Source organism: Triticum aestivum, chromosome 6B (assembly GCF_018294505.1).
Source record: "Triticum aestivum cultivar Chinese Spring chromosome 6B, IWGSC CS RefSeq v2.1, whole genome shotgun sequence".
NCBI classification, from domain to species: Eukaryota; Viridiplantae; Streptophyta; class Magnoliopsida; order Poales; family Poaceae; genus Triticum; species Triticum aestivum.
In genome coordinates, this window is record NC_057810.1 from 12,737,688 (window position 1) to 12,745,606 (window position 7,919).

The 7,919-nt window shown below is 53.2% G+C and overlaps 1 pseudogene; it reads right to left on the minus strand.

Moving 5' to 3' along the window:
• Positions 1–1,045: 1,045 nt before the first annotated feature.
• Positions 1,046–2,669, minus strand: LOC123138596 (uncharacterized; annotated as a pseudogene).
• Positions 2,670–7,919: the final 5,250 nt, after the last annotated feature.

The window sequence follows — 7,919 nt, forward strand, 5'->3', positions numbered from 1 at the left end:
TTGGTCGAGCGAGAGGGCCGAGGGGGGTGCTCCCGTGGTATAAGTTATCACGGTCGAGAGTGGGTATATATATCGACCGCCCCTCATGTCGAAGTTATCCGAGAGGGGGTTATATCCACAACGACGTAATATACATATACATGGGAAAATAATGTTATCGGGGAGGGGGTATATCGGTGCGTCTGTGCATCCATATAGTTTTGTTTTCTTCCAAGAAACCACAGGAGCACAGGTGAAATGCCTTCATACCTCAGACCGCTAAAGTTCCAAGTTATAGTTTGTATTCCAGTACAACGAAAATCTGATCATAGAAGGAAAAATGGCGCACCAAACACAAATTACCTACGGTTAGCCTGGAGCCCTGGACTACCCACTTCTAATATAAAGGGAAAAAAATTAACCGACATATCTGCATCACCAATCGTGCATAAGCTCAAGTAACTGCGTAAAAATTACAATTACGATGCACTTGTGCTCAATACGAAAAGAGCCACTAAGCAACATTCAGAATAAAAATAAAAATGCTCGTAAATATGTTGTGGTTCAAAGTTAAATGGTACTCAGTACAAAAAAATTTATCCACTAGGCAGTAGCTACAAATTCCAGGACTGATGGGTTTGTGATAATATTTCAGGACAAGAAAATACAGTGGGAAACAAGACAACACTAGGCATCTCTCAGCTCTTATACATATTTGTTTCGTATTTTTGTGGGTTCAGTTTTTAGTTTTTACTGATAGTTCGGGAAAAAAGAAGGTGCAGAAGAATGAGATGTCCATGCTAAAAGAACAAAACAAGTAATTTTCAGGTCCACTACATATTGCTATTATGAGAATAAAGGGGAAGAGCCAGTTCAGCAAGCATGACTTGTGGTGCCAACACGAGCATTATCAAAAGTAACCTGCACCCACATGCAAGGGTAGTGCACAATAAGTTTTCAAGACATCATAGCAAGCGTTATCTAAAGTCGCTACAAGTACTAGTAAAATGGCCTACATTTTTTATCATATATTGATACCATCCCACAGTTATCCGAAGGAGTGCAATTAATGATGCACATTGCCAAACCATGTAACCTCAATAAGAGCAATATAAAGGACATCTAAAGGGAAAAAGGCAAACCTTGCAAGATTATCTTTGAGCGCCAGGAATATGGGAGGCCAAACCATCAAAAAAAGGATAGACAACACTGAAACGCCGATACTTTTATGCTGTTTCATGTAGTTTACACAGTATCCTGCTCGTGACGTCCAGATAGAGCATGCAACCACACATTTTCGAGAACACAAACTCAGCATTATGCCCGATGTGGCATAGATAGGGACCACCAATATGCTCAAGCGTGGGATCTAGCATCCTCAGATTAGCACACATCTCACGCAAACAAATGGTATGGACCAGCAACCAGTTATCACCTTTGTGGAGCCAGATGCAAAGTTGATGCTCATTGATATGGACATGGGTGAGATATACACCAGAAGCGTCATCGGCCTGAGACAAGGTGGTGCTAAAAGGGTGATACTTCACTCTGTGTGGGAGTGGAATTCTAGATAAACTTGAGGTCACTAAATCAATGACAATAATTTCATCACTGAAGGCAGACAGCATATAGATCTTGCTGCCGACGACCTCAGCTTTTGGTGCCGTTAGCGGAAGAATGATTTGGTCTGTGGCTGAGCTTTGCATGCACCAGACGCCGTCTTGCAACATATATACGCTCATCCTGAAATTTCTTGTCCCCCCGATCAATTCGGCCAACACATATAGGTAGGACAAGCCGCCTTCTTCTTCTTTGGAGAGGATTGCACCGAGAATTTGTTGCATGGGTTCCTGGGCTCTTGGAAGTGATGGGACGGCGCCCATGCCTCTATCAGGGCACAGAGGGTTATGCGCCTCAAGTGCCAATCTGTTTGAATTGCGGTGCATGGTGAAGACGGTGCCATTCCTGCATAATATGATCTGTTCATGGACAACGAAGCCGTGGGTTGGCATGCGGCATACGACAGGAGCAAGCTCTGGGGGCTGGGGCAGCATTGGGACGAAGTGCGGAGCGGTGTGCCCGACCGTCCAGACCGACCCTCCGTCGATGTAGAAGCCAAGGAGCCGGGGCGGGTAGCGCTCGCAGAAACAACAGAGGAAGCTGGGGCTGGAGACGTGGTGGTACCATCGCTTGCAAACAAGGGCGGCACGAACGAGGGTGGTGGGGAAGCCAACGCGGAGGAGTATCTCGACGAGGAGGTCATCGTCGGCCAACACCTTGGATACGGCAGCTGCCATCCACCCTGTGGAGGACCGCTGCATCTCGCCATCCACACTCACACATGGTGTTTTCTCCATATTAACCCTATGAAATCGAAACCATCAGCGACAAACAAATGGAAGAGACTAATTTCTTCAATTACAAACATATCGTCCATCAATCTATCTCTCTTTTCTTTTTTGGAAGTGACAGATCCCTGATTTCACTAAAGAAAGGTTTTTTTACTACAGAAAAAGAAGATGAAGAGAAAAGAAAAAGTGGAATTGAACAAAAATAGGGACCGCACAGTTTCCAAACAGATTACAACGTGGTAACAGCCAACAACAACAAAAAAGCGGGGCGATATCTCATAGCCGGAGCAAACTGCGCCAAATGAAATCTCACCGTTGGGGGATCTCGGCGGCATCCATCATATATCTTCCTTCCCCCGTCAGTTGACCCACAAGTAAGCAGTTGTAGGTAGGATTTAGAAAAGAAAGGAATCGGGCTAGGGTTCCCCACGAGTGCGGAGAGAAGAAATCGAGAGAAAGAGAAGAACTCACATCGACGAAATCGGAGGAGGCGGAAGAAGAAGAAGAAGAGGCCACGTCCGGCACCACTGGGGATGGGTCGTCTCATCGCCGCTGCCGCTGCCGCTCCTGTCTTCCGGCCCGAGCCGTGCTGGGTATTTTTTTTTGAGACAAAGTGTAGTGAGAGAGACCAGGCAATAGTTAAGGCCCATATACAGTACAGTGGAGAGTAGCCCACTATACCGAACCAGTAGTCCGCAAAATTGTTTTGTTACACTCCTCTCAAAAAAATAAATTGTTTTCTCACGTGTGGAGCCTAATCGCAGGGTTGTTTTCAGGTTACCACCATGCGACTCTCTAGATTTTGACTCAGTAGGCAAAATCTGAAGTAGCCTGTACAAAATTCGACACCATCTATGGCTCTTTCTTTCCATGTGCCTCCCATGTCTACATGCCAATGTGCCGTCTTATCTGGCGCCGGTGCGCGTCCATCTCAGCAACACATCCTGTTGTCTGTTCCCTCGTCTCCCATCCACTCCTTGTCTCCTCTGTAACGAAAACTGCGATGACGCAGAGAACTGATGCACCCACCATGGTACCTGCCGGATAGAGACCTCGCAGCACCGGTGCAGCCGGCGAGCGCTGCAACGCAGCTCAAGAGTCACCCGCAACCGTGGCATCCAACACTGGGAGCCACCGGGTGCTGTTCCATATGGCAACACCGAGCGCTGCAAAAAGCTTCAACACAACACTACAGCCCAACAAAGCTCCATTGCAGCCCCGGCAACCCCGGCCGCGCTCCATTGCGGCCCCTGCAACCTCGGCGGGCGCTTCAACCCAGTACCGATGGCCTCAGCAGTGCTTCAGTGCAGCCTCAGCGACGCCCCTGCGAAGCTCAATTGCAGCCTCGGAGGCGCCCAATTGCAACCCCAGTGACCCTCTCGGTGGTCCATTGCAGCTCCGGCGGCACTCCATTGCAACCACATCGAAAGCTTCGACGACCCGGAACGCGCTCCATTGCAGCCTCGGGTCGCTTCTAGGAATCGGATGCTGCACCATTGGAGGCTTGCACTGGAATGCCGTACGTGGGTGGTGGGTCGGCCGCCTGCAGCTGTGGCGCTGCTGCCAAGACCGGCAGGGTTGGAAAACCGGAGCCCGGCTCCTGTGACGGGGAACAGCGTTGCTCTGGGAAGCAGAGATGAGGCGTGCTGCAAGCTTCGGTGGCGTGGTGGTGGCTGCAATTGGAGAGGGGCCGCCGCGAGCCTACAGTGCCTCTCGCCGGATGTGGCGGAGAAAGAAATTCCAGGGAGATCCATCAGGAAAACATGGCTTTGGTTCTAGCCGGATCAAAGCAATAGTCCCCGTCACGTTATGAACCGGGACTAATGTGGGCATCAGTCCATCGTTTGTCCATTTTTTCACAATGTGGTTAACAGGGATCTCCAGGATACGAAACACGTCCATCACCTGCGTAATCAATGGGCAACGTCATTCATAACACCACAAGCCGGACACGCTGTAATTGATCGTGTTCCAACAGTGACAACTAACTACAAGAATAACAGAAAAGTTACCCTGAAGACATGACAGCAAAGCATGCCCATGTGCTCAAATTGCCCGCACTTGCACACGAATTCTGAACCAGTGTCCTTCAGTCACCTCGTATACAACTCTGCTCCATTCCCCTCCTTAAATTTGCTGCATTGTTGTGTGTCGTCACATCCTTTTCATCTTCTCCACCCGGTCACATTGTAAGCCGTGCCTTCAGCGAGTAACCGTCCAAATTGTTCAAACATATCTCTCGTGTATACTTTGCTAGCATGAGTGCATAACGCTCTATCACAAGATTTATTCTCTGCACAACACCACCCTGTAATTGTAATCATAAGTGATATTTGCAAAATGTAGAAATCATATGTATTTCAAAACATTTTGTTGTAATCACAATCTTTGTCCTCTTCTCCTCGTAGCTTTCGTCCCTCTCCAGGTCGAACTGCAGCCGCATGTACTGCCTTGCGAACATGTGCATTGGGCTCTTAGGAGGCATGTATGACTTCAAGATAAGGTTTGCGCTTTCAGTTCTATGTGTGCTCGTCATCTTAGCACGGAAAACTCCGCTGAAGTACGGCTTAGCCCACTTTGATCTAATTTCATATATCTGGGTCATGTATGGGTGCTTCTGCAGGTTGTACATGTCCAGCGATATACCCCGTGCTGTCTCGAACTCATCTTTAGTTAACATGTGGTTCACAACCTTGTAGCAGATTGGAACTCGCATTTCCTCGTGTAGAATGGCCTATGCACTCCTTTGCCATTTGCACCAAGATGCATGCTTTCGGGATATTTTTTTTTAATTGCTACCTCCATTGCTCTGTTCTGGTCTGCCAACCAAAACATAAACTAGTCAACATTCATTGGAGAAGCACACATTTTGCGATAAGGTGCAGTCAGTGCGATTGTCATATGCAATAGAAAAGAACGATACAAAATGTGTTCTACCCACCCGTTAGTATTATCTTAGATTCTGGACGTTGTATCATGCGGATGAATTCATGGAAAACCTATCATGTGTTGTACCCACCTGTTAGAGCAGTCATCCTTGAAGGAAATGGTGTTCTGTCTGGAGGCGCGCTCCCTACACGCAACCTGATTTTACATCGAAATACAGTTTTGTGTAAGAAGAGTATTCAGCGCAGCGCGGCAGTACTAATTTGCATAATTATACAGTATAATATCTGGAAAGAGGGTACAATATCAGTAGAAATATATATTATGCTTGGTGTGATACATGCAGTGCTAACCGAAATATATTGTAGGCGCATTCACAAGTTAACACGAAAACAAAAACAAACGGTCAACACCACCACAGGCACAGACCACACAATCCAGGATATCCAAATCCACTAGGATAGTAACTTGGTTGTACTACCGCCTCCATGACTAAATCGGCGCAAAAGCTAGCACAAGCATAGCCGCCCCCACCCCACCGCACGCGCCCCGGGCCACTCCGGCCGCGGCGGCCACCAACCCACCCTCCCTCTTCAGTGCGGCTGCCGGCCTAGGGGCTATGCCGCCTTGCTCCCCCGCAAGTGCCCCGGCTTCGCCGGCCGCGAGCGCGGGATGGGACACGCCCGGAAAGGAGGAGATCCAGGGCGGATCCAGCGGTCCGTCAGAAGTGCCGGCGACCCCTCTCACCCCGTCGCCGCGGTTTCCCCGGAGCCCAAGCTGTCACCCGTCCGGATCCGGGGCGGGCCTCGGAGATGCTGGCTTCGGACCGGAGGCTGGAGGCGTGGCTCCCCCATGTGAGCGCCCCCGCCTAAAATCCATCGTGGTAAGCACGAATCCCCTTCCCTCTCCGGTCACCGACGACATTGAAGCTGGATGGGAGATCCAGCAATCGCGCAAGAAACGCCGCGCCAGTCAGGAGCCATTTAGTGCTAGGCAGATAGGGAGGAGCCGGCCATCTCGCCACGGCCGCTCCCACGGGCACTCGGCGGGCAGGGACGCCTTTTTAAGCAGATTCAAGGGTCTCTGCTTCCGTTGCCTCAGCACCCGCCACCGTAGAGTAGACTGCAGAGACCCCCTCCGGTGCATCATCTGCAAACGCCAGGGTCATTTCGGCCGTGAGTGCTCTGAGAATTCCCGCAACAAAGTGGCTGCTGCCCCTCCGCGCTCCCAGCGCCGGCCAGTTCGCGAGCGCCTGATCTTTCCACCTCAGCCGGCACCCCGGCGCCAAGCTATGGAGCCGAGCATCCTCATCAACCACGATCGGCACACACGCAATAGCCACAAGGTCATCGCCTCGTCGCCGGCGATGGAGCACCAGCTCTTCCTGCTGACCCAGCACACGGTCGTGGTCACCGCGGTGGGCACAAAGGCGCATGCGGCGAGCCCTCTCTCCCTCGGCCGTGCTATCGAGCGCGAGCTCAAGATTTCCCCACACCTGCTCCGCATCACCAACAACGACCCCGAAGACTTCTTCGTCTACTTCACCATGCCGGCGCACAAGGACCTGGCGGTGCGGCGCGGCTCGCTGTCGGTGGACGGCGTGCCGTTCCTGCTCGAGCCGTGGCGGGAGGACGCCCACTCCGTCCGACTCAAGTGGATGCTGCACGCTCGTGTCGTCATCGAGCGGCTCCCCATGCAGCTCTGGACGATCGAGGGCGCGCTCGAGGCCATCGGTGACAAGGTCATCGTCGACCGCCTCGACAGTCAGACCCACGAGCGCGTCGACACCAAGTTGTTCGCTTGCTGGGTCTGGTGCTGGGATATCGCCCACATCCCCACGAAGCGCACAATTTGGAAGCACGCCCGGGGCGCGGGACGCGTCGACGAGATGGTGGGCTACTCCCCGCCGAGCCGCGCCGTCGCGCCTCCGCCAGAGCTGCTACAGTACGATCTGCTCATCCACCTCGACCGCGTAGAAGACTGGACCCCGCTCTCGCCTCGCTCCTCCAACTCGCCGCAGAGCGGCGTCCCCTCTGATGACGACGAGCCCGACGAACGCCCCCTCCCACGGATCGAGACGGGCGTCTGGGCGGAACGCGTGGAGGATGGCCAGTCGGCGGCCGCCCCAGCGCCTACCCTGCGTCCCCAACCCCGCGTCGCCTCCACGGGGTGCAGAGGCATGCCGGCCACTGAGGGCCGGCGCGATGACGACGGAGGCGACCCCGGGTACCAGAGGCGGAGCTAGAAGGACACGCTCCTTGGCAGGGGGCGTCCCAGCGACCGTGGCTCGGCCCCTGCCCCACCGCTTCCGACGGGCCGTTCGCGCAGCCGCACCCCCGCCTCGCGCCACCGTTAGGGCGCACCGCGGGGCCGGCAGCTGTGCACCGACAAGCAGGCGGTGGTCGAGCCCGCCAAGAGGAAGGAGGCAGCCGCTGCACCCTCCCGCCAGCCCAAGGCCCGGGGAAAGAGCACGGCCCGGCGCACGCACGGTGGCTTGGTGACAGCGGAGTCGTCAGGCGGCCCCTCGCTGCTTGCTCCGCCGCGCCCGCTCAGCCAGGCCCATACGCTGGAGTCGGTGACGGTGGCGGACCCGGTCGAGGCGTTCTTCCAGGGCGCAAAAAAGAACCTACCTCCACCTCCCCGCCCTGACGCCATGGCCTCGAAGATTGATGAGGTCATTGCCGCCAAGCTCGACAAGCCCCT